Source organism: Nyctibius grandis, chromosome Z, assembly GCF_013368605.1.
Source record: "Nyctibius grandis isolate bNycGra1 chromosome Z, bNycGra1.pri, whole genome shotgun sequence".
Classification (NCBI taxonomy): Eukaryota; Metazoa; Chordata; class Aves; order Nyctibiiformes; family Nyctibiidae; genus Nyctibius; species Nyctibius grandis.
The window spans coordinates 36,655,411-36,683,350 of NC_090695.1; the positions used below are offsets into that span (position 1 = coordinate 36,655,411).

General features: G+C 39.5%; 1 long non-coding RNA gene across 3 annotated transcripts in view; it reads right to left on the reverse strand.

Annotated features, from left to right (window-relative positions):
- Nucleotides 1-7,400: 7,400 nt before the first annotated feature.
- LOC137676518 (uncharacterized) overlaps nucleotides 7,401-27,940 on the reverse strand; it is a 30,414-nt gene continuing 9,874 nt past the window's right edge. For 2 of the 3 annotated variants that reach the window (XR_011050095.1, XR_011050094.1), the window contains exon 4: nucleotides 25,910-27,756. This is a non-coding gene — a long non-coding RNA (uncharacterized lncRNA). Of the gene's footprint in view, nucleotides 8,034-25,909; nucleotides 27,757-27,940 lie in introns of those variants that run through there. The other variant, XR_011050096.1, reaches the window with a different exon arrangement.

The following is a 27,940-nucleotide window of genomic DNA, read 5'->3' on the forward strand; positions in this document are numbered from 1 at the left end:
AGAAAACGTCACCTTTCTCCCCAGCAAATGTGGCATTAAAGGGGAACAGTGGCAAAATTCCAACAAGAACTTGCCAAAACTGTGAATCTAAAGGTATTTGCCTTAGAAAGAAAAATATCCACCATGTTCTCAGCACTGAAGTATAAAATGGCTGTTTTCCTTCCATCCAAATTTCCTGTGTTTTTTATTAGAAACAGTGTAGCAAAAACCTTACAGAGGCCACAAAAATGCAATTCTATATTATTTTTGTTTTGAGAATTTTCGCTACATAGCATAATCCAAATCCAGCCTCACACTTCGTGAACTCTTCTTGCTTTTTATCTTCAGAATAGCAGAGCCAATGCCATTACAACTGACTTTTCATTTGCCAGGTAACAAAGCCATTTTTCCCTCAGCAGACGTGGCCACCAGAGAGTCGTCTCCAGGAATGGTCTTGATGCATTGGTGACATATGTGTTGTGCAAACCACTGCCCTGGCCAGTTAAGAATCAAGATGCAGCACAGAGTGCGTGCTGGATGCTAGAATGGGCTTAGCTGTCGTGAGGAAATTCCTCGCACATCTACTTTTGAGAAGCCATAGACCTTCATTTCTATCTTTAGTCGTAATCACTGATTTGGCTTTTTGAAATGCTCCGTGTGACTTGATTGCTTTTAGTAGCTACTTGGCTTTGACTGACTGATACATGCACTGGAAACAGAAATACGTTAGAACAGAAAGCACAGTTGGAGCCACAACAAATTGAAAAAGGTTCTTTAAGAACTTACCAAGATACCTTTGTCACTCTTTTTTTGGGCTGCTGTCCCAATGACCTCAGCTTGAAAGCATTAAAATGAGTTCCTTATACATGCTTTGCAGGTGAGGGGTTTTTTTGAGCTTTAATTTGCTGTTTGATTCGCCCCAGGATTTTCAGGTGTTGCATGAGGGAATAAAGAACAGAAAGTACCTCAGTTCTTGGTTGTCAGCCATTGGATGATGGCCACAGCGTTATTAAACCATCCAAGCATGCTGGGTCTCAACCACAAAATTTAATTTTCCCTACTGCAGGGACTAATCAACTACCAGAGGCACTAAGTCCTGAGGAGACTGGTTTTATCTATATTTTTTTTCTTTCAAAGACTGAAGCACAGTTAATTTTACAGTTTTGTCTATCCTCAGGCTTACAAACAATAACAGAAATGCAGCTTGATGAGAAACAGATAAAAAGTGGAATTTATGCTTACACTATGACATAAATTAAAGAAAGATGAAAGGTTTAAATAATTAACAGCACCTCCATAAGTCGGATAGAAATACCCCAGATTCCCTTAAGTGAAGGAACAAAAAAGACTGAAAGGGAAATAAAGCGTGCTGAACGGTATCAGCAGCTACCTCTTGCTTTGTGTAAAACTGAGAAGGAAAGTTGGTTCTTCCTGCAATTGCCTGTTTCCACAAAACCACCTCCACTCGCAAACTAAATTTGCATTTCTGAGTCTTCACAAGACATTTACAGTACACACACATTTGTATATCAAATTTAGTATTCAGAAGAACTATTTATCATGGATTCACTGCATAATAATCCCTTAGCTTCTTAAGCAGTTGTTAGTATACTGATTTTTTCAGGAACTCCATGTGTATGTTCTCCACCCTAGAAATATGACTAGGCAATTGAACCATTTATGTTTCATTTACTGAGAAGTACAGGGCTTGACGCTAAAGAGGGGAAAGCTGGGAGGGGAGTAGAGAGAGCAAGGAAAGGAAAGAAATACTGCAGCTCATCATCACTGCAATGTTCATCTATATTGTTTTTAATCATAGAAACTGTTTCTTGGAGTTCTTCCAGGAAAGACTCGGGGGCGGGGGGGGGAACTCCACAATGAAATAATGATACCTTAAAATGTACCAATACTGTAGATAAAGGCTGTACTATGCACATGTTAAATTTATCAGAAAAAGATGGTTGCAAGAAGCAGTTCACATGACTAAGACAGAATTCTTCCAAAATGACGGCTGTTCAGGCTTTATAGGAAACATTAGCTTAAAAGAAATTTGGAAATAGAAGAAAGTTCCAACAAAAGACAACAATTATAAATATTCTTAATTGCCTGGAAATAATTTGTCGTACAAAATTGGACTGAGATACGTTTATACAAAAGCTTCAGATGCGTTGATGTTGTAATGCCTTTTAGGAGCCCAGCATATTTTTGCACAGAGTGTTCCAATAACACATTGAAGAAAAGGATATGACTTTCACTTTTATCTTCTGACTCCCTTCCTCACTCCATTCTGTCCTCCACTTTTTTCACTTCACTTTTCCTTTTTTTTTTTCTTTTTCTTTCTTTTTGCAGGGCAGGGGGGAGCATAAAATAACTGGAAGACTCAGTAACTGCTACTCAGTCTATTTTATTATTTCAGGAATTCATTCCAAGCTGGGCTGCAATTACATTTAAAACTGGAGAATAATGGGCTATTGACATGTATATGGGTTTAGAAATATAAGGCCTCATTTTCTCAGCTGGAATTTCCCCACAATGTGCATTTGCATTACATTAGAGATGCTCTTTTTAAAAAGAGCATAGCCTGCATTCAGACATTTTGACATTATCTGGGTCAGAGGCAACATTTAAAAGCAATAGCCCTACATCTACTGTGAATCTCTTACAAGCACACACAATGCATTAGTGAAAATGAGGGAAACACTGAGATGTTCTCCATATTAAGCCATAGTTTATGACATACCTGCCTGCACCAGACATTAATCTGCAGGAGATAGATTGTCATGGTCATGGTTCCCTGCTCCACTCCAACTGCATATACATTACCTAAATTGAAATCTGCACTTCTTCACACCCTGTGCAGTTTGATGTGACCAGAAATGGTAGGATGCATAAAATAGCAGTTTTCATGGTGCATATAATCGTCTCCATTTTCCATGTATTTACCTACACATATAGCAGCTGCAAGTTTTTCCTTCTGGCTTAACAATGAGGACATTATTCTCCCTCAGTTTAGCTGAGGTCTAACTAGCTTGTCAGGCTCAAAATTGCATGACACTGGTTAGGTATGAAAGCAACTCAGTACTTTTCTTGTTCCCAGAAGTGCTTAAGACATAATGAAAAAGGAATGCAAAAGTTTTTCACCTGTTATAATTGTTTTATAAAGCCCTGTACAATGAATTCTTTGTCGTCTTCCAAGAATGGGTCATTTGTGAATGGTAATGCTTACACAAGTGTGTTTTATGAATAGAAAGATCTGTGTAATTGGTGTGGTATTGCAAGTGAAACCCCATGGAGGTTTCACAAGATGTATTTAAGTTTTTAATTCACCACTTGCAAGATTTTCAGATATCAGACGTTTAATTTATCCTTCATTGACATACTCTCCTCTAAATGGAAAGGGCTCCAAATTAGTACCATCCCACTGTAATTACTGAGAAATAAAAGCCAGTGGAAAGTATGGGGTTTTCTTCATTCTCCTTTTCATGTCTCATTTCTAACATTTCTCCCCACTCCCACTTCCTACTGCCATCACGAATTTCCTGCTTACAAAGTCCTCTACTTTAATGCTCTTCCTCTCCTTCCTTCTCACAAATCTGACATTACCATTTTGCGCTCTTGGCTCTTGACTGTTTCTTACCCTGGTCAGTCCCTCACAGACAATACATCTCTGCTAGCACTTTTTCTGCTGTCTTCAGTTGTTTCTTTCAAAACCTCTCCTCTCTTCCTATTTTCCTGTTCATTCTGCTCTATCCCCTTCCAAACAGCAGACCACATTTTCCAGTCCTTTTCCCTCTCTCTCTCCCTTTCCTTTTAACTGAACCCTGGCTTTGCTTCGATAAAGCAGCCCTTCTTGATGACCTGTCCCCACCTCTCCTCATCCAGCTGGAAGAAAGATGCTTCTTTTGCATCCCTGTGCTTGAATTTCCAGCTCTGGTTTCTCTAGAGCTGTTGAGCCAATAACTGTCACAGAAGTAGCTGCATAGTAGAACCACAAAGTGCGTCCAATAACAGATGTCTGTCCCTTGGCTCTTGGAAAAAAGAAAACCCTAAAATCAGCAGACTCACAAAGAACCTCTTAAGATCCTATAAGAAGGACATCCCAAAAGACTGAGCCTTGTCATTCTTCCAATTAGGTGAGGAGGGTAGGTAGGACCTGAAGAAAGGAGAATTTGGGATGTCCTTTGCCCTGCCTAAATGCTTGGAAGTCTCATTCTTCTGCCAATCTCTGCACCAAAGTTTCACCACTTCTCCCTGGGGTTTGCATCAATCCTAACGATGTCCTAGCCAAAGGTATGTGCTTTCCCTCTTCTGAGGGAAGGATATGTTGTCTCCCAGTGCAGCAGAGACAGAGGAGTTACTTACATATAGGTTTGGATTCACTGCCCCACCAAAATATGAGAGACTGCATCATAGTTTTTCTCCCCCAAGGCAGAGCAACTCCCAAAGGTGTCTCCCTCCTAAGTGGAGAAGGCATTGAGAAGTGGGAACAGATGGCGTGGTATTATTTTTCCACAGCAAGCAGGCAGCTCCTGTTCTTTTCTTTCTCCAAATACAACCTGGCTGGCTATCAACGAGTCTGCTTGTGAACAAGCATTCTTACCTAACACATTTGCTTCCTGTACTGTGTCCCATCAGACAAGATAAAGCGGTTTCACTTCACTCCACCTTAAAATATCAACACACACGCTGCTAGGTAACCGCAGAAGGGTCAAGCTCCCACTCTTATTTTGATCATCCAGAGGGACCTTGACGGGCTTGAGAGCTGGGCCTGTTCAAGCCACATGAAGTTCAACAAGGCCAAGTGCAAGGTCCTGCATGTGGGTCGGGGCAATCCCAAGCACAAATACAGGCTGGGTGGAAAATGGATTGAGAGCAGCCCTGAGGAGAAGGACTTGGGTGTGATGGTTGACGAGAAGCTCAACATGACCTGGCAATGTGTGCTTGCAGAGCGGAAGGCCAACTGGGCTGCATCAAAAGCAGCATGGCCAGCAGGTCGAGGGAGGTGATTCTGCCCTTTTACTCTGCTCTCATGAGACCCCACCTGGAGTACTGTGTCCAGTTCTGGGGTCCCCAACATAAGAAGGACATGGAGTTGTTGGAGTGAGTCCAGAGGAGGGCCACAAAGACGATCAGAGGGTTGGAGCACCTCTCCTACAAGGACAGGCTGAAACAGTTGGGGCTCTTCAGCCTGGAGAAGAGAAGGCTCCAGGGAGACCTCATAGCAGCCTTCCAGTACCTGAAGGGGCCTACAGGAAAGCTGTAGAGGGGCTTTTTACAAGGGCATGTAGTGACAGGATGAGGGGTAACGGTTTTAAACTGAAAGAGGGTAGATTTAGATTAGATATTAGGAAGAAATTCTTTCCTGTGGGGATGGTAAGACACTGGAACAGGTTGCCCAGAGAAGCTGTGGCTGGCCTCTCCCTGGCAGTGTTTAAGGCCAGATTGGATGGGGCTTTAAGCAACTTGATCTAGTGGAAAGGTGTCCCTGCCTGTGGCAGGGGGGTTGGAACTAGGTGATATTTAAGGTCCCTTCTAACCCAAACCATTCTATGATTCCATGATTCTATGATGCCTTTTTCTCACAAATGAAGTTAATACCTAGCACTCCACCCAGGCCCTGGAAAAAATACAATGCTCATGTGATTCTGTTAGCAATGCTACTCATCCCAGTGCCTTTGTGATGGAAATTAATCCCTTTAAGAAAGTTCTTGACATTTTAAACATGATTTTACAGTTTTAGCACGGGGCAAAGAGTGTTCTAAATAGCAAATCTGATTAAAAACACTAATGTGAGAGACAAAAAGAGGTGAAGATGGAAAAATGCAAGGAAGTGTGTGTTAGTTGCTTAAAGCAGCAAGGAATGAAGCAGGAAGTGACAGAGGGGAATTAAGCAGAGACTGATTTTAGAAATTGCATTGCTTTATCATTTTAGTAAAATTCTTTTTTCAGCTTGAGAAGGAAACAATTTTATTTTATCTTTTTTTTTACTTCTTTCTAAAAGCAAAATGAAGTAGAAAGATCTGCCCATAAAAGTGTATATAACACAATTGGAGGAAAATTCCTCCAAAGCTGTATAATCTATCATGTAAAGAGATATTCTTTGACATTTCTGGGATGAAGAGACATCTCAAACATACAACCAGGTTTTAATTTGCTGATAAGCAGCGATAGCAGATTATTCTGGCAGCTGTATAGCAAGCAAATAAATATTTCAACAGTTTTGTAGAGTAAGCAATTTTGCTTAATCAACCAAAAAGACTATTTTAGAAATGAATATGACCCGACAAAGTAGAACATGAATTCTTTGGCACATGTACTATCTGATGTGGCAGCAAAGAAGTCCTGATCAGGATTAAGTGACATATCACAGAAGGTCTGTGAGGACAAAACAGTGACCATGCTGAGAACCAAGCATGACACTGCTGCATTCCATTGAGGGGGCACGCAAGTCATACAGGCATTAAAAACTGGGATGATGCAGTCTGCTGTCTACTTTCAGCCCGGATCCATGCTCCAGGAACTCTGGGCATCTTTCCTTCATGTTATTTTGCTTCAAAAACAGGCCTTAATCCATTTAGCATACAACCAAATATTCCTTTTTCATTTGATAAAGCATTCCTGATGATCAGCGTTTTTCCAAGTCCCTTCTACCCTAAGATGCTGCAGAAAGTTCACTGGCAATTTGGCTTTCAGGACTTAAGGTGGCTTGGCTTGATTTTCCCTTTTCCCTTGGCCCCTTCATTGCCTTATCTATGCAGTCACTGAGAGGTTTTCTATTGTATCATGTTATTGCTTCTTTTAAAAATAGAAGCTATTTGCTATATGTGGAGATCAAAATTATATTATGACCCTTCCTTGTGCAGGTTTCTAATTTAAAAATCCTAGTAACATGGTTTAGGGCATAGTAAATCAAAACCACAAATGCTACAGTGAGTAGAATTTAGGCCAAGGTATTCTGGCTTTAATTAAGTGCTACTAGCACTAACACTTGAGTCTGGTTATATTAGAATTTGAAAATAGAAATTACCATTTCTCCAAATGCAAATGTTGCTGAGGCAGGAATATTTTTTTTTTACATTTTTGACAAAACCATTTTTTATAGGAAGAGCCAATTCAACAAAACAAAAAGATTTTCCACAAGAATGACCTGTCACAATGAAACTACAAACACAGGTTGGTGTTTGTTCTTCAAATAACAGGGAAGGGTAACTCAAATACACCTAATGAGAAACAGAAGTTGAATGGGCTGGCCATTTACCTGAAAAAAGGAGATGTGGGAGTTCAAATCATGTCCACTTCCTAAAAAGCCCAGCTTCATGCCTGGATCACAAGCAGTGGACAATTTCCAAATCAGTTCTACTGGGATGTGAAGTCTGGAAAATGGTGAGGGAATCAGCAGATAAATTTAGTTCCTGGGAAAGAGGTAAGGAAGTTGGTTTATTCTTCTTTAATGATCTTATTGCAAAGATATTGCTGACTGAGTTACCAAAATCATGTGTCATTTCATAAGTCTAAAGATATACATATATTAACATGGAAAAATTACCAACTACCAACATGCCAATATTTGTTCCCGTTGAAGTAACTGACAGAACTCCAATATGCACAAATTTATTCTAACATTTTGCCAAGTAATTCTTCATCAAAGTGAATGTGAGAAACACATTCTATTGCATTAGTATAAACTGTAACCACAAATTGGAAGTATTGGTACTTTCTTGGTATGTTCTAACAGCTTTATTTAGGTGGCATATTTTATTAAGTGCTATAGACATCACTCCATCTTGTAAGTTCTTAATAACTTTGAAAAACTTTGCAGACAATGGTTTCCGAGCCCTGGCTAAATCACTCTTTACATTACAATAGCCACCACGATACTAGTAAGAGTTTATAGTGGAGTAAAATCTTTGGAGACACTTCAGCTGAGGAGAAAAGCTGATCTTCCGACAAAATGTAATCCTGCAAGTCCTTGGTGTCCAGATGCTGCTCCTTTCTTCCATGGGTTTACCTTCCCCCAGGACTTCATGGTTCCCATCCAAGATAACACATGCAACCTGAAAATCAGTTACCAAGAATCAAGCAAGCTTTTGAGGCTATACATAGAGGTATCTATGTATAGCCTCAAAACATACTTACGTCTCTGTATTTGTATATCTGTATCTACATATCTATATCTATATCCATACACATATATATGTGCATGCACACACAGAATGAGGAATACAGCTTGTACTTTGGAAAATGTCCTATGGCTTCTGGTTTTTGCATATGATTCCACAACAACAGCAGCTCCTGGAATTGCAAGGAGTAACAGGTTACAGTCTAGTGAAGGTAAGAGTCACACTGTTAAGTCATACTTGTAAAACTTCCCATGCAAACAGTTTCTTTTGTTTTCAATCATCTTTAATCACCTTTTCTCTACTTTACAATGGGCTGCAATGAAAAGGTATTTTATACCACATTATTTATATGCTATTTCTCACAGGAAGCTGCAAAAATCCTTGAGCTTTATAAATCTTGACCACATAGAGAGTAGAAAACTTGGGAGCCTACTAAGAGAATAATTAACACTGGTAGCCTTAGTTGCTGAATTCGCCAGTGGTGGCTTGCAAGAGGTAACTGCTAATACTTTAAAAAACAAAACATGAAACTAATTTTATTGATGTGTTTGAATAAGTGTGAAACTCTATGAGTGCAAGAGTTTGTGGCAAATAAGTGTTCAGACAAGTTCACCTAAAATTCCTGTTTCAAGAAATACTGTGCATTACCTTACACCCCTGCTGGTGCAAGGTGATTTGATTTCCACTCATCGGCTCTGACACCAACTTAATCACTGCAACAGCAACAAAAAGGCACAAACAGGAATCCTAAATATCCGTAAGTGCATCTTGATACACTATAAAGAGGTCAGAACTCTTTGGGGAAATTGCAGATTTGGACCTGAACATGAAAGAGAAGACAGCATATCAGCCACACTATTGTGGAGTCAGAAGATGAATCTCTATACTTATGAGTGGTGGGCTGATATATTAAATGAGACCAAACATGAAGCATATGAAGTATTATTTCACAATAAGCATGATGTGTCCTTCATGAACAGTAAAAAAGTTAGTCCAATATAATATTCTGTGTAAGTTCAGTCAGAAACTGGTGGAATACAAAGTAGATATTCCAGTCTGCTCCATATTCCTGAACCAGTTTCCTACAGAGTACTTCCCTTAGCTGAGAACATTTTAAAATTATATCTCCAAGAGAAGACTGTATCTGCCAGACTTTTGTAAGCACCATACACTTTAAATTGTGCTATGAATGAGGGATAGAACCAGATGGGTACATAAGAGCAGGTCTGTAGTTTAAAAAAAAAAAAAATGCCAACAGCTTAGTCTACAGCTCACAGATTAAGGACTAACAGCAGAAGGGGTCTCCAGCCAAAGCTGATGATTTGGACTCAAAGTAATGTTTCAGCTGAGCATAAAGTTTCAGCCAGTGACCTGGAATGAGAGCTGAATCCAGGCTGGAGTACCAAGGTTAGAATAGTCTGATAAGCCACAGCAGGAACTGGATCAGATGGAGAATGTTAGGCTACATTTAACAGAAGGAGGCCAGAAACAGGTGTGATTCAGGTGTGGGTTTGTTAGATATAGCTTCATTATTAAGTTTGAGACCAGATGGACAGATAAGAGGGAATTTTGGATGTGAAGCTAAAAGTCAATACTAGATTTGCCTTATCATGCAGGAGTTAGCATCTGGAGTTCACTTGCTCTGGTAGCACAAGAATTGGAATTGAAACTGCTATGATCCACCTAACTGTTACGTATCTGGCAGGAGTTAGGCTAGAGTTCGTCTGATACCTGGAGGATGTCCCTGGCTGGATTATACAGGCTTCATGAAAAGGGCTATTGCTATACCTTCAGTGTTCATAATGTTTTTGACTGCAGAGTCTGCATGCAGAATATGTGAAACAACTGCAGATCAGTCTCTGTGCATCAAAAGACTCCGCTCACTGATCTTAAACTGATAGGTAGGCCATGCTTACCTTAACACTGAATATTTGTTCCAATTTCTAGCTTATTCTTTTTAAAATAGAAGGAAGTTCACATGAAAAAAATATATATATTAGAATCGCCAGGAAACCAAATAGCCAAAATAGCAAAATTCACAACTACTACTGGTTTTATTATTGTTTTCTTTGTCCTTGTCTCTCTGAGTGAGTTAGCTATCCTACTTGCCTAACAGTACAGTATGTATCCTGGGGAACAGCCATCTAGGTGTTACCTATGAACACTCTGAAAATAGAAAAACCACAGGAGCAGAAGATCCTTTGAGCCTTTTTCCAGGAGTTCCTGGCAGTTCTGTATCTCATCTTTTACCTTCCATGATGTACCCCAGAGGACTGGCCATCTCTGTGTCTCCTGGAGGACACATCTTTGCATATCTTCATTTTTTTTCTCCTCTCCTGCCCTACATTTCATTATTTTTCAACAAAGCAAAATATTTGTGATGTGCCATGAAGCTCTGCTTGCATGCAGTTCCCATTTCCCCAAAGCAGGACTCCATTTTAATAGGTAAATAAACATACCATTTAAATTAAGGCACTATTTTGTTGAGGGCATGGAAAGGAAAGGTGGGTACAGGGGAAAAATTGCCAAAAGCTGTTTTTCAGTGTTGAGCAAACATGTGGGAAAACAGCATTTGCTTCAGGGCAGAATTTTCAAAAGAAGAACATTGTGTTTGTCATCAAAGACTGGGGGATTTGCAACCCTAACAACATCTTCAAAGTCTTATGGAGTCTGACAATAAGAAAAAGAAGTATGGATAGCTGGAGACAGAGAAAGTCCTTACAGACATACAATCAGTAAGTGTGAGTGAAATGCAGGAAACACAAAGCAGGCAAAAAGTGACAGAACAGGTTCCACTGAGGAGTAAACAGTCCTGCTCTCTCTACAGTTTTGCAGCCTCCTGGCATGGAGGGAAGAGGGATAATGTACTAATGATGCTGATCTAGGGTGATGCCAACTCAGCAAGACAGGTGTTTTTATTTTTGAAGTAGTTGCAAGCTACTAGCTTGACTCTTTGGGCAGTAAGAGCTGTGGAGTAACTTCATGAAGGGCACCATAGGCTAGATCAATGCAAAATCTTAAGCCATCCTGAAATTAATTGTTGTTTTCTTTATTCGTTTCCACAAGACCAAATTTTCACTCTGGTGTAATGAAAAAGTCTTCTTCCAGTTTAGCATATATGATTTTTTTCTATTCCAGTTGTGGGTTTGGAACAATTCTTCCTTTGTGTTTTGGCTGGAAATGACTTCTCATTTGCCAGCTGCATTGCAGCTATTGCTACTGTAACTCTATACCTTTGTTTCTACTCTATTGTGGAGACCTTTTTTTTCTGTCAAAGCTTTTCCCTGGACTGTTCTATTGGCTGTCTCTCATCCAGGCATCTAGAACAATGTTTCCCTAGTGGACTGTTTTCTTAATAACTAGGAGCTCCTTGACAAGCACTCTGTGTGCCTATCTTGCCTCTGGGGGGAAGGTGAGTAGAAGGTAAGTCTTCACCCATCCCAGCCCTCTCAGATGGAGCTGGCTTCAGGCTATATAACTTCACTATGTAATGTAGCTTTTAGTAATAATTTCAATTTGGATGAAGTTTGTATTTTTCATTTGTTATTAGCTAACTTCAAAAACAACAGCTTCACAGTCCTATCAAGACATAAGGACTGCTACACAATACAAAAGCTATCACAGAGGAGACAAGGTATTTAACAACTGGCATCTCCTAAGAGGGTTTTTTTTTAACACCATTTTTCTTCAGTGAGGCTAGATCTTGACGCTGAGTGAGTAATTCACAGTCAATATGTCCTTAGGAACACATAGTCCTCCTTTTCTGTAAGTGGGGTAGCCTACAGAAGGGGTTAACAGAACTGTTCCATTAGGGAATGACTGTAAACACTGAGGACTCCTTCCATTTCTTTCCCTCTTGTAGTTACTGTGTTTTTCAAGTGAGTGGTTTGGCAACCCTGAAACTTTAGCCTTTATTTCTAGATATAAATCAGAAAACCGTCCCCTTATGTTGACAGTTGCTGTATAAAATCTGATTCTTTCAAGTTTTTAAGTGGTCCAGTGTATGAAATTTAAGAAGTTGCAGAAGGCATAAATCTAAGGGTTTTATATTCAAGTCAATGACTTGCTTTTAACGTAATGCAGACAGGATACTGAGGTGCCAAGGTTGAGGGTGAAGGTAACAGAGCTATACTAAAAATTATGGCCATTTTTCCCTTCAGCTTCTTCAGCCTGCCTAAGACAGTAATGTAGAGATGTATACATCTAGTATGATATAAGTACCTTTAAAAACCTAATTAAACGATCAGAAATCATTCAGACATAAATGACATTTGTGCATGGATTTGCAAATGGAATATCAGTGATCTGATGCAGTTGTGTTAAAGACACCACAGAATTTGCCTGTTGCAGAGGAGAGAAACTGCTCCGTGTTTGAGGCCTCACAATGGTGCTAACAAAGGATTAGGGGTCAGCATGCGCTTTCAGAAAGTTGTCTCCCCATTGATGCCACTTTCCCAAATGTGAACCCGCTGCACTGAGAGAATGGCCAACTTCCTTTCAGGTAGACTATGTCCCTAAAATGTTAATGTGACTAGAAACATTAAGAGAGCTGCAAGCTAGGATAATTCATCTGTGCAAACAAGAGTTTACTTCCAACAGCAATGGTGGAGTTTGCTGGGGATGTAATTCCTCATAGGCAGCGAGAATTTTATTGCTAATATTCAGTTTTCATTACACCTGAACTTCTGACTATCTATTAAAGGTTGGATATTCATTACGTAAATATGAATGGTGGCTCTGTTCTCTGTACTTCACTTTTTTTCTGTTGACTGAAATCTGGCAACACAGTCTTGAATCAATCTGACAACGCTTCAATGGCTTTTGGGAATTTTGGGTTTTTATCGTAAGAAAGAAGTTATTTCACAACCATTACATATGCTGTAATAATATCCAAACAAATAAAATCCCATCGCCTGAGGACAATGCGCAACCATGGAAACCTTGCTGGCATAACCCATCCGTGCAAATAAACAGTAATATATCTGTGTGTGTCCTTTCGTCAATGTCTGCTCAATGTCATTCAAACAAGTCAATATGAGCACCGCCCTGGGCCCAGAGATGAGGGGTCCAGTCAGGGCCCTCCCCAGCTCCTGCTGATGGTTCTGGTCCAAACCCTGACATGTCCTGAGCTGCAGGTGGGGGACAGGCCCCATGGCTGTATCAAGGGCTACCTCCACAGCCAGGCACCACAGGTCCTGGCCCCACGACCATGTCAGGGGCTGCACCGATAGCTGTGTCCCATGGAACTCGTCTGCATGTCAGGAAGCATCTGCACCAGAACCCTGCCAATCAATGCTATTTGTCATCATCTTCTCAGGGTGGGTACACTGTCCAATGTACGGTGCCCATAGTATTGTGGCCTCTGAGTTTCTCTGGATTGCCCAGATGCCTACTTGTCCCCCAGCCCACTTCAGCCACGTTCATTGCTATGGATGGGAGCTGTGGAGATGTTCACCTTAAGGTAAACCATGGGACCTAGGCAGTCAGAGCTTCCTGTGTACCCCCCTCTGTCCTGTCATCATCAGGCTGTCTTGGCTGAAGAAACACAACACTATCACTGACTGCTGATTGAGATCCTTGTGCTGATGTGTTGTCAGTCTCAGCTCCCAGTTCATCTTCCCTTATGGTGCCACCCCAGTCTTGCTCCTTCCTGACTCAGAAAGGTTTTTTGTCTTCTGAGCATTGGGTTTAAAACTTGCTCAGTGGAAAAAGCAACTGAAATTAGATTATTGTCCCCTCCATATCATTCATTAAATAAGCTAGTAGTTTTTATCCTCTTCCCAAAGGATGACTGTTTTGTCACAAAATCACAACTTCAAATGTCAGTCTTCTTAAGAATCTTCTCATTAAGAAAGAGCTGAAAGATCTTAGAGAGTGAAGAGCCATTTCACTGTAAGTGGTCCATAAAAACTGAGCTCCATAAAAGACATGACAGTGTTCTGGCATTGTAGTACCTCTGCTATACCCAGTCTTTGAATATGTGAGAGACTGATACTCTCAGAGAGCTTCAGCTTCTGACTTCTTCAAAGAAGGAGAGATATTTTTAAACTTGTGGTGGTGTAAACTTGCACCTATTTCTCTCTATCCAGTAGCTTTGTGGGCTGTCATTGAGGTCACAGAGCTTATACACCTTTTCTTCCCCTCCACGCAAAGGTCAATGGGTATTACATGATGACCACAGCACAGCCTAGCCTTTGCCCAGCATGTGTGTACTATCTGAATTTAGCATTTCATTGCCTTGCCACACTACTTCTACAGACAAAACCATAGACAGAGGACATTTACAGAACAGGTCTCTCAGAAGTTCCAAAATTTAAAGGGCCTGTAAAAGGAAGAAACAGAAAATTCCTAGGGTAGTTTGCAAAAGAATGAAAATGCAGAATATTTGAGTTGAGTATTAATATGGACCTATAAGTATTTATAACCTCATAGGAGCATCTCAGCATATTTCAGTGTTTTTTTCATGCAGCATTAATATTCAATCAAATGAGAACTTCATGGTCCTCCTGCCTTAATCTCACCAGTTCAATGGGGTAAGTCTTTAGATGATATGAGAGGGATTTGCTCACCTATTCCCATGAAGTTATATATTTCCTTCAACACATCCTCGGCTTCTTTTATTGATATATCCTCTCTGGAAGTAATTTTCTTTTCTAAATTGCTAGCGCCAATTCTATATGATGCTTCCATAGTGACATGTCCAGAACTGCAAGATGTTTTACTACAATCATCTAGAATGAAACTTGCACATGATATACACATAACTGGCATTGTTTACAGTATAAACACTAGCCTGCAGTTAAAAAGGATGGCCAATGGTCTGTGACAGAGAAAATAAGTAGGAAAATAACAGCACAGATCTTCAAGCTGTCGTGTATGTCTGTGGAAACTCCAGATGAAAATTTGACCCACTTTATATAAATACTGACTACCTAGTTATGTGCAGATGGTTAATATACTATACACATACACACAAATTATTCTATTTTTTTCTGTTATGAAATCTTGGGTGAAAGAGGTTAACAATTAGGCTCTAGTCTCACTGCTATTTAAATTGTGGTCAAATAGAATTTATCTTCAGATACTTGTGTGCTGTTTGGTTTCTGTTGAATAAAATGTGATTGAAATTAATTTTGACCATTTTCTTAGCTACAGAAAAGCCAAAATGATTTTATTCTGGACAGATTTTGAATATGGTACTAGTATTTTTTTCCCTCTGGCTAGTAAAAATCTTCATTAAGATGTGAGAATTGTTACAGGACCTTAGCAAAGAGCACAGTCAATCTCTTTATAGCTGAAGTTAAATGACTGATGTATTTATTATAAAGAATAAATTAATCTAATGACCATGCAAATTAGCTTCTTTTTTTTCATATTTTTATTTTATACTCAGCTAGTGTATCAAGCAGAGCAAGTCCAAATCCTTCAGTTTCTTTGATAATTGCCATTTTCTAGTTGCCTTAATAGTAACAGTTATAAACAGAACACTTCATCTGGAAATATGATTACACTTTATGATAAGTATCAATGCTAAGAATTTCTTCCTTACAAAATCCTACAGTTCATACTCTCATAATAAAGAAATTTATGATACTGTCCTTTTACATTACATTCTGAGAGCCTGATCCAACTCCTGTGTAACCCTGCAAGAATGTCTTCATTGACTGTAATGAAGTACAAAACTACCACAATATTAGATCCAAACACCCCTAAGCTTTGAAAAAGGTTAGAACTTTATCCAAACTTTCGACTCAAATCCATCTGCAGTTAAACTACAAAGTACGGTCTTGGTTTCATCTTAGACTGCAATGTGTATTCTAATTATGCAAAATTTTAGCAAAGAAAATTAGGCTCATAATGACTTATAAGGAGCTGTTATTATGCCAATGAAAATACTGCATTATTTTCATTGGCAACTTATTTTAGAAAGCCTATTGATATGTTTTAACATCAGTGGATGTTTCATTCCAAATTTATTTTATTATTTATGCTATTATTAAAATACATATTGGCCATATTAAGGGGTTGTATTGGAAAAAAAAACCCACCTCAAGGAACTAATTGCAGTGTACTACTACTACTACTACTACAAATAACTATATGAAATCTGTGCTTTTTTCTTCAATAATTCTGTTCCTTTGGTAGATTCAGCTTTGCATTTGTTTACATTAGTGGCAACAAACAATGTTTCCATGGTTTTTGTCTTCCACTGGCCACACAGAATCATGAAACTTAAGAAAAAGAGACTTTGAGCTGGATTCTCTCCTTTCCCATTCTGAAGAGCAGAAAAAGATCTCTCTGGTTTGATTCCTCTGGGTCTCATATCCATGCTCTACACAGAGGCTACCAGCCTGTAGTGCCTGTAGCACTGCAGCCTTCCCTATTGCCTTTCTTCCTACCATACCTCAGAACAGACCATAATATTGTTGTTATTACTATGTTTTTAGATACACAACACTTAGAATCCATCCAAGCAGCACATTCTAAATGTAAAGATCATTAAGTGCAGTACCACACTAAACAAAAATAGTGTAGTTCAGAGACTAAGCAACCACAGGCATCCGTATAGTCACATGATCCTCAAGGAGCATTGAATTTCATTATTTGTATATACAGAATGTCCTGGTTTGTCGAATATGGAAATATACAATAATTTATTTTATATCAGAGAGAGCATTATTTCCTGTAGAATAAAATGGAAAGGAACAATTAGAGACTTGACTTTGCCAAACACTAATCTTCAGCAAAAGGATTAGAAAATTAAAAGGAAAAAAAAAAGTCATTTTCCATAAGCAACATGATACAGTATGTGATATATTTACAGTCGGATGTGAATGTTTGAAGCTATAAGTTTGTAATGGGGAGATAATTTTTCCTTCTCCACTGATACAATATTTCAAACAGTGGATTATGATTTTTGGATAGTGTTCAAAATGTGCAAAATTCAAAGACTGATGACATAAGTTCACTTCATCTATGGTTTCATTTAATAGGCCTTGGCTGTATTTTTTTTCGATATATAACTATAAGCTAGTTCAGTTTATAGAAAATGTACCCCGTTAGCAGTTTTGTGACTTTATAAATGAGCTATTGTGCTTTTGTTAGAGTGCAGGCATGCCTTTCCTTGTGTACCTATCTATCTATACACACAAATATATATATATTTATCCTAGAACACTCGTTGTTTTAGACTTTATTCATGCACAAAAACTGCAAAGTGCTTGGAGTTTCAAATACTTTCCTGAGTGCTGCAGAAATAAAATCAGAGAAGTTATGGCAGTGTTTAGCAGTGATCAAGTGCGTAAAGGTACAGTGTTCCCCTTTGCTCTGTTAATCCTTGAAATATAACTTCTCTTCCAATCAACTCAAATGCTCCTAAAAAAATTTAGGAGGATGTTAGTTCAGGATTGAAATGAAGAGCAGAAAGAGATGACTATGGTTTGATTCCTCTGGGTCTTATATCCATCACCTACACAGAGACTACGAGCCTGTAGCATTTACTTCCCACCGTGCATGAGAACAGACCACGAATGCATATCGTTGCTTTTGGTGCTCCATCCAATTCTCACAGACTCTGGACAACTTCATCCAGGGCATTTCCTGGAAGCTTGCTCAAAGGTTTTCTGCACTTATGTTTCAGCCTGGCCTGTGTTGCACATCATGAAAAGACATGTGACATTCATTGGGAATCAACTTCAGTTTGGTTCCTAATGAGAACGGTTGACCTGTCAAAACTACCCATCTATATCTAAAACAAGGACATAGGGCTTGAGAAAATCCTGTGTGTTAAGAAAGCCTCGATGCTCCAACACATATGGGCACACTCATATGTCATGGTGTCTCTTAGAGAACAGATTTACTTATGTTTCTTCTCCCTTTTTGAAAAGGTCACAGACTTACTTCCATGCTATTCTTATCCAAACTTCTTGGTGCCTTTCTAATAAACTCTAGCTACTGGACTTGTTCTTTTGAGAATCTCAGCTTTCGTCAGAATAAAGACTGTATCTCCACAGGCTGTAAGAGTTGGAGGAAACAGCTTGAAAGCCTAGGGTAGATATTTTAAAAATCCTACAATGTCTACATCAATTTTGTTAATTGAAGGACTGCTCACATTTACTGAGCAATGCTCAGGCTGAGTTCATTGTCGATTTGTAAATTCTCTTTTGCACCATGCTGCGTTCTGTACACTTTTTATGCTGAGGCAGACTGAATGTTTCCTGTTGACTCAGAGGAAGAATATCACTTTAAAGAAGTCCCTTAGCACCTTCCAAACAAGGCACCATTATAAAGAAAAGATGAGTGATGGATGGAAATATAGACACGTCTATATCTCTATGCTTAATTTTCTGGCCATTTTCAAAAAAGGGAGAGTAAAAAGTAGCTGAATATTAAGGAAAAGTTAAAGAGAAGAAAATTCACTGTCAATATAAATGCAAAAGTGGTTTAATATGCAGTATAAACTGAAAATGTGAAATGATTTTCCTTCAGAATAAACAATCTGTATAACTGGAAAAACAAGGCATTGTCAAGAATGTGCTACTGCAAAATGGTTAGACACTGATCAAATTAGTTTCAGCAATCTCTCCTAAGAGATACAAGAGGAGAAACAAAAAAAATACAGTCTACTTTAATGCACAGTTTGTGATTTAATATCATAATATTTAGAACATGGGAAAGGAATGATTTTAAAACATGAGGCATACAGAAGCACTCATATATGTTGATTTATTTTTATTTTACTCTGCCCAGTGAGGCTTTAGCTAGTGCCTTTTCTTTATAGGAAAAGCAAAGCAGAAAGGAAAATCTTTTAACTGAGAATAGGAGGAATTTCTTAAATGGTAGAGAACAATAAGGAAGCCCAAATTCAGGGCTCTGACTAGAAGGTGGCACACCTTTTCTCTAATCTGTGGGAACAGTAACTACTAAATGATTAAAAATCAAAGTTCTTAGCAAAGAATTGAAGAAAAGCTTCCCACCTGCTGCCATGTGCATTTAAAGATTTCATTTTCTTTTTTTTTTTTTTCTTTTGGCCTTGTTTTCCTTACGATTAAGGAATTTATTTCCTCTTTGAGGCATCCCAAAGCTAATCAAGACCTCTCACAAAGTTTCTGGCTAAACTTACCATTTCCCTACAGTCCAGCCCATACCTATCATTCCTTGCTTTTTATAACTGATCTTAAGAAAAGGAACAGAAGCCATTTCACAAAACCATGATTGGCACATTGCATTAGTGTATTAAGAATGTAAATTCTTAGCACCTAATGTTTCCTGCTATGGATCTTATCAGACAGCAGTGTACTAAGGTCCTGAACTGGTGACATGGCAGAGTGAAGACAGAGACTTGAGCTGGGGAAACAGCTCTGTTCCCAGGCACTGGACGGAGGAGGGTGGGAGAGTGTAAAAAGCAGCTTGCTTGAGGGGTAGAACAAGAGGCATAAAGAAGCAGATGCTCTCAATCTTCAAAGGAAAGCTGCTGTACTCAGTATACAGCATTCTCAGACAATCCAAGGCCTTACAGGGGGGAAAAAAAACAGAAACAAAACCAAAAAAAATCTTTTAGCTCAGTGCATAAATGTAAGAGGATTGTCAAACTGGATAGGCAGGAGTCTATCGCACCAAAAATTATTATTCAAGTTTAAAGTAAAGCTTTGTTTAGGTTTTAATGAAAGCAACAGAATTTCAACAACAGAAGTTCTGTTCTTTCTCCTTTTTTCTCCCTTTCCACATTCAGTTCCTTTGCCCCTGCACCTGCTTCCAGTTTTGGCTTCTTGGCAGTGATGCTTAAAGAGACATCAGCTGGCAGTGGCAAACTGTTGAAAGCTCCCCTGCAATGCAGTTTTGCAAATGCCAGCCATTTATTCACTGGTGTGTGCCAGTTTAACACAAGGTTTCTTTCCCCCTCTCTTCTCTGCTCTCAGGTTTCACTTCCAAACAACAGTAAAGAATCTGAGTAATGGCTAGCTCTTTGAGTATCCACTAAATGTGGTCACTACTATTTGTTGTTGTCGTAATATTTTGATCCCAAGGGTGTTGCATAGAATTTAAACTATAGCACTGTTTCTTCTTTGCAGACATAGCTGTTGGACCACAAGTTTTGTTCTGTTTTAATGTTTTGTCCTTTCAAACAGATGGTAGGATAGCTAAGCTGCTGAGATCTTGAAGTTATTTTGTTGCTTTTGTATTTTTCCTCTTCTGTCTTTCCGAGTCCAGAACGGTACCCTGGAAAAAGAGATATAGAAGAAGAAGACAAAGAGAGGGGCAAGCAGCTTAATTATTCAACACAAGTGGGCTATTCCCATGCTGCCTTAGAGATCACAGTTCAGTCTGATCTCCAGTGCCCCAGTGTAAATTTAGAGCTACTAACAACATCAGATTCATTAGACTGACTCCAGAATTCTGTGTGTGGTAGGATAAAAAATTGGCCCCTATAAGACATTTTTCAATTCACTGCATCATTTCAGCAGAGACTGAGAAAGTACCACAGATGTACAAGAATTCCACAGTATATTTTCCTTGGAAATTTCAATCTTATCTTTAATGTGTGTTGTCTGAAGATTCTTTCTAGGCCATCTGGGGAGATGATAAGGAATGTGATTTTCACAGTCTGAACTCCTGAAGCTTTTTCCTGTATTCCAAACTCTTTCTACCGATAGTTCTGGGTGGGAAAGTATTGCCCCAGTTCTCTTAATATGGATAGGTTAAAAAACAAAGTTTTGCTGCAGTATTTTGGCATGGGGCAGGAACCAAAGCATTATGGACCTGTGGACCTCATGTTCTCTTTCAAGAAGTCCTGAGCCTATTCCCATTTCTACTGACTTTCACTAAGGTTGAACCAAGTCCTTCTGCAAAGGAGTTAGCAAGAGCAGTGTACCCTGATTTTTGGAGTAAAGAAAAGGGACGTTGCAGAAGAGTTACAATAAAGCCATGAGGGATAAAAGCTGTGTTCAGGGTGAAGGAATAAACAGCGCAGATAGGTAGAGCCAGTGTGAGAAGTAGCCTGTTCCAAACACTCAGCTGGATTAAAGTTTCTTTACTAAGCTATGAAAAAGCTTAGATGCAATCAGTTCAATGTGGGTGAAGAACAGACACATTATTAGTCAATGGAAGAGTGAAACAACCACATCCTAATACCTACTTATCCACATTTGTATTTGAGCAACTGTGACTCTTAAGACTGATGCCTAGAAACCAGATGTGCTGGCAAAACTTAATATGCATGTCTTTCTATGTTTTAACCCCGGATGCTAAAGTTCATATGCCCACTGCAGCAGTTTACAAGATCTTCTCTCTATTTTATGTAAACCTCAGTCATTCAGCTAGAAGTTAATGACAGGGCTTGGGTTACATTATCAGGCTGAAGGTCCATGAACATAACAGCCAACTTGCAGGCAGAAGAACCATTGAGCTCTGGTAAGTACATTTACAGCTGAAACAAACATGGCCCTTGCATCAATGCAGGCACTCTGCTGCTCAAAGCAATAATACAAAGTGATTTGGTGGGAGTTCATTCTCTGAAAGATCAATTGCCTCAGAGTGAAAGAACAGAGAAAACAGAAAAGCTTGGAAAAGAAGGCGTGCATGAAGCCTGACCCACAGAGAATGGAAAGAAGAACAAGTTTAAACAGCTTTTAGTATGAGGTGGAAAAAGTTTCAAGTTGTGAGTAAACAGCTATCTTCTACTTGATTTCTCCATATTCAGCGAAAAAAATAATTTCTATCTTCTTTGTAAATAGGAAAGATATCTGGCTCCATACTATGGAAAAACCTCCAATAACCTGATTTTTGGCTAAGTGCTTGGGTCACAAGAGGAGAGAGGTAGGATGAAATCATTAAGCACATTTCTGCTTGCAGCTTTGAATTTGAACCGAAATCCACGGTCCATTAGCCCTAAGATTATGAGGTGACTGAGAAAAAAAGAGGTGGAAAATATACCTAACTGCAAATGTTGGCAAACATCATATGAACCTTCAACTAAATGAGAAGGAGCAGAAGTGCTCTAGCACCATCTTCACTTACATGTGCTTCAGAGCTGTAGCTGCCCCAGAAGAGTGCAGTAATAAGTGTGACATATTCTTGGTTTTGGAAAGTTGATTTTGTAAGATAGATGAAGCAGATAATTCTCTTGCTGTCTCTGAAAAGGAGGAATAGATTTCATAACAAAATATGGGCTTAGCTCAAGTTTGGCGTGGTACCAGAAGCGCTTGGTCACATGTTGGGTGTTACATGCAAATAAAGTTTCTCAAAGAATGAAAACCTTTGGAAACTCAGAGGCATCACAGAAATGTTGAAAAATTTACTGATTTTGCTATGAAATGTTACCTTTATCCTAGCTCAAAACATGTTCAAATGTTGAGTGGGAATTACAGGCCTCTGAACCCCTGAGAACAGATGACTGGAAAAGAACTTCTGCAAACCCCTTGTGGAGCACGTTCCCCAAATTCACACTATTTTGATCTCTTCTGTCCATATCCTTAGCAGGGTTTACGCTCCTAACTACTTCTGATCTCACAGTGCAACAATGGCCCATCAGCCCGTAAAGCCTACTGCTAAACTCACACCTATCTGCAGTACCTCTGGTAAGGTTGATAAATCAAGATCTCTAATAACAATTCTAATAACAGTGTAGGACCTGCTTGCAGGCCTAAACTGTTTATGCTGCCATGATAACAGACTACAGCCTCTTCTGTAGAAGAGGCTACACCTCTTCTTTTTTTTTTTTTTAATTAAAAATAAAGAATCATTCATTGAAGTTTGTTCCTCAGGATGCATGTACAATCATATCCAAATCCCAGACTAAAATAGTTATAATATCTGTATGCCTGAAAATATGGTCTTTTCTCTCTAGTGTGTAACCTAGATGCTTCAACTGCAATAAAGCAGAGTACAGCTGAAGGTAAAAACATCTTCATTAGATAGAATACTTAATTTTGTTAATGTCAGTTAACCTTAATGAAACTAAGCAGAATTTTCCTGGTAAAATCCTCTAGACTTGAAAAGTCAAAAAGGAGGAAGCAATCAGTTACGCTTCAGTGCCTATGATAGTCTAAAGAATGAGAAAACTTCAAGAAACACAAACTTATTAATAAATGAGAGAAACCACGCAGGCAGAATCCACATAAAAATGATGTGGCAATGGAATGTTATTATCCATTGTCCTGATTTTGGTCTCATACTGTATGTAGAATTATTTAACAGGAAAAAAAAATCAGACACATTCATACTCATATGCATGTATATGTACAAATGATTGACAAAATTGATACTGTCCCACATGACATCCTTGTCATTGGTGAGGCAGGGACTTGATGGATAGACCACTCGGTGGATAAGGAATTGGCTGGATAGTCTCACTCAAGAGTTGCGGTCAATGGCTTGCTGTCCAAGTGGAGACCAGTGACAAGTGGCGTTCCTCAGGGGTCGATATTGGGACTGATACCAGACAGTTTAGTAAAAGTAGGCCTCAAAGTAGGCCCTAAAAGGCCTACTTTGTGTAACATTTAAACAGGACGAGTTTTTCTTTCAGTGATTTTTACTTTCAGCTAAATAACTGGACTTTCTGAAGCTAACTGAATGTTTGCAGACGGTGTCTGCTTCTAGGACTGATAACATTTAACGTTATAGTCATCACTGACTCTTGCTTGTGCTTATTCTTAGAGGATCCAAGGCCTCTGTTAAATTCCTCACTAATTACAAAGGAGGGCCAAAGATAAACAAGACTGCAGACAACATCTTTGTAGTGTCTTAAATGACTTGATTCACAGCTCTGGCGCCAGGAGAAGAGATAAATCCTGTAAGAGCCAGAACAATATCTTTTCCCTGAAGACACCTGCATGTGTCAAAAGAAACGCATCAACCACACTTGTGCGGAAGCGGGATCATATAGTGGACAGCACAACTATGGGGGATTACGATCACCAGAGACCACCCAAGACCCCTTCCCCAATTTAGTACGCATGTGCAAAGACAGTTACATAATGTATTAGCATATGCATAAGGTTTCTTAGAATAGGCAGGCTTTTCTCAGGAATTGTACTATAATGTATATAATGAGTGTGCTTCTGTCCCTATGTGTGCATGCTAGGAGGAGAGATCCCCCACGCACCCAGCACTGCAATAAAACAATGTCGGCTTTCTAAACTATCATTTGGTTTAGAGAGTTTTCTTGATTACTATTTTCCGGTAACAGGATCAGCGCTGTTTGACACCTTTGTCAGTATCATGGTCAGTGGGATTGAGTGCACCCTCAGCAAGTTTGCTGATGACACGGTCAACACATGGTCGACATGCTGGAGGGAAGGGGTACCATCCAAAGGGACCTTGACAGGCTTGAGAGGTGGGCCCATGCGAACCGCATGAAGTTCAACAAGGCCAAGTGCAAGGTCCTACACCTGGGTCGGGGCAATCCCAAGCACAAACACAGGCTGGGTGGAGAACGGCGTGAGAGCAGGCCTGAGGAGAAGGACTTGGGGGTGATAGTTGATGAGAAGCTCAACATGAGCCAGCAATGGACGCTTGCAGCCCAGAAGGCCAACCATATCCTGGGCTGCATCAAAAGAGGTGTGACCAGCAGGTCGAGGGGGGTGATTCTCCACCTCTACTCTGGTCTTGTGACACCCCACCTGGAGTACTACATCCAGCTCTGGGGCCCCCCCAACATAAGAAGGACATGGGCCTGTTGGAGTGAGTCCAGAGGAGGGTCACGAAGACAATCAGAGGGCTGGAGCACCTCTCCTGTGAAGACAGGCTGAAAGAGTTGGGGTTGTTCAGCCTGGAGAAGAGAAGACTCCAGGGAGACCTTCTAGCATCCTTTCAGTACCTGAATGGGGCCTACAGGAGAGCTGTAGAGGGACTTTTTACAAGGGCATGTAATGATAGGATGAAGAGTAACGGTTTTAAACCGTTAAATCATTTTAACGGTTTTAAACCGTTAAACCCTTTAAAAAGAGGGTAGATTTAGATATTAGATATCAGGAAGAAATTCTTTAATGTGAGCGTGGTGAGACACTGGAACAAGTTGCCCAGAGAAGTTGTGGATGCCCCCTCCCTGGCAGGGGTTAAGGCCAGATTGGATGGGGCTTTGAACAACCTGGTCTAGTGGAAGGTGCCCCTGCCCATGGCAGGGGGGTTGGAACGAGATGATCTTTAAGGTCCCTTCCAACCCAAACCATTCTATGATTCTATGATTCTATGAAAAGTTTTGAAAGACACTTAAAAGTCTTTCCAAAAAACAACCTTATCTCTTTTGTTACGTGGGGTATTACTGCATTTGGTGAGTCAGTTATCCAGGGCTTCCCATTTATTCACTTCAGTTAACAGACAAAAAGTATAAATCAAATTCATTGCCATGGGTTTGAATGCAATGCAAACTTTGGGAGACATGTTGAGTCTTTAATCCTCAAGTGTTATATTTGGCTGAAGAAAAAGACAGACGAGCTTGAGCCAGAGCAGCTTCCAGAGTAACACTGAATTCCCAAAAGGCTTTGGAAGAGAGGGAATCTGTAACAGCAGTTAGCATTACTAGATGATAACACTTTATATCTGAAAGGCAGTGTGCAAGAAGAGTGGTATTTAAAGGAATCGACACATATAGAATTAATCTTAATTTGTCACTGGTTGCTCAAAATCAGGTGCCTTCATGCAGGTAAAAACCAAGAATATTGGGAAGGCACAATGAAGGCTCAAACAATCTCTCAGAAAAGCAGCATGAAGTTAAGAGATTAGTAAAACCTAAAACCAGGTCTGTAACACTATTATATTTTGTAAAATAAAACACTGTTTGGTAAACAAAATTTTCACAAGGAAGGAAAGACTTAACCAAGATAGAATGTTTATCAGGTTTTAGATCCTCAGTGAAGTTACTTAACCCTGAAGAAATAGCTACATTTCAGTAAAAATCAATAGTATCAGGGTTCCTTTCTAATTTCTTGATCAAATTCCAATATAAATAGCAATATTTAGTCTAAAATCCTGTTGCAGTTTGAATCTATATGTTGTATTATTCACTTCTCCCAAAACGGAAGGCAGGCTAACTGGGCGCTGCTGAACAGCTGGCACATTTCAGCCGAGGGGTGGTTACACTTCAGAACTGGTTTAGAAGTGGAACATGATACTTTCTGCAATGTTTATTTTTAAACTAGTGCTTTTAAGAAGGCTTATGAGAATATACAATAGTGAGGATGCCTTTCCAGGGAGTTAGCTGGGTACCTCACATGGGTACTAAAGTGCTCAAATAGTTTGGCAATAAATACGTCACTATTTGCAAAGTCGTTCAGAGCATGTCGATTAATCACATTCCAAATTTGCAAGCAAGAACATGTTGATTTCATTCCAAACACATTCATAGTATTTAATTTGCATATGCATTCAGCCTACATTGATAACTGTCCCACATTTACATATTCCTTCATCTTGAAGAGCTTTGAAGTACTTTACAACTCCAGAAAAAGTCAGTCTGAGGGGAGCCACACAAACAGATCTCTCCTTCTGTGCATGCAGACAAAGAGGGGGAAGGGTGCCAGCCAGCTGTAAAGCGTTGTTTTTCACCTCTCAGACTCAAGAAGTCTGTGCTCTGGATGTGATGGCCATGCGTGGGGAGACAGTAACGAGAAGCCACGTTCCTTTTCTACAGTATCTGCAGGGAATTCACTTCAGTTCAGGCTGCCTGAGGCTCCAGACACAGCCCTGCCCTGATTTTTACTGTATGTCTCTTTTTCTCTCCCACTCAGAGCTACTTTTGCAGTTGTGCTTCCAACTAGAAGAGCAGACTAGAGCAGCAGGTCTCCTTCAAACTGCCACCAGTGTGGCGCAGCACATCCACCAGCTGCACTCCTCTCCTTCCAGAGAGGTGGGGCCACCTAAGCAGAGAACAGGCCATTTCCACCCTCTCATTCTTCTTGGGAATAAACCTAGACATATGAAAAGCAGGGCAAACAGCTTTCAGTATCTCCTTCCTAGATCCCCTGCTCACATACCTCCTCAGGATGGATGTTATTAGTTTTCCAGATCAATGACTGTAACCCTTAAAAAGATATGGAGTCTCTATCTGGCATTTTAAAAGCTTTCAGACTAAACAGCATATAGTAGCATCCTATGGCCTCTGTGAAACCTCACTTCACACATGGCTGGACTCTCAAGGCATTTTCATTCCCTTCGTTTTTTTGTCCTCCAGTAAGTCAACAGAGGCTGTAAAACACTGACATCATACATTTTTGTGCAGTATTTTAAAAGAAAAATCACCTTTTTTACCAGGGTCCAAAGATAATCTTCTTTTAATAGGTGTTTTATGGAGATTTCTGAATTGTTGCATTTCTGTGTCAGGCACAGACCATTCCACATCTTTTTCTTTTAAATTACTTTCAAGCACAGTTGAAAGTTTAGCTCAGTTCAATTATAAACAAACAATCCATCATTTTTTCATGTAACTAAAACAAACTAATGCTCATTGACCAAATGCTCCTTTAAGCAAAATCTCTTTCTCTCTCTGCTAGTGGGTTGTCTTTTATGTGTTTATTCCATGCAGTTAAAAGACACTAATATTTATTCTAAATTCTTCTTCATCTGAGCACTTCAGAGACGTTGAACTCCATAGTGTCTTGTTTGCGGTTGATATTTTCTGATGCAGTACTGTCCACTGAAGGAGAAATGATCTTGCTCTCTTCTAAAAAAGAAAAAAATTTTATTCCTATTTCTGGTTCTGGTTCTGGTTCTGTTTATGGTTTATGGTTTGGGTTTTTTTTTATTTTTTTATATATATACACACAATCATAAACTTACCTATAGGAAAGCTTGACTTGAAAGGTTCACAAGGAGGTAGAAATATAAGCAAAGTCTGATTCTACCAC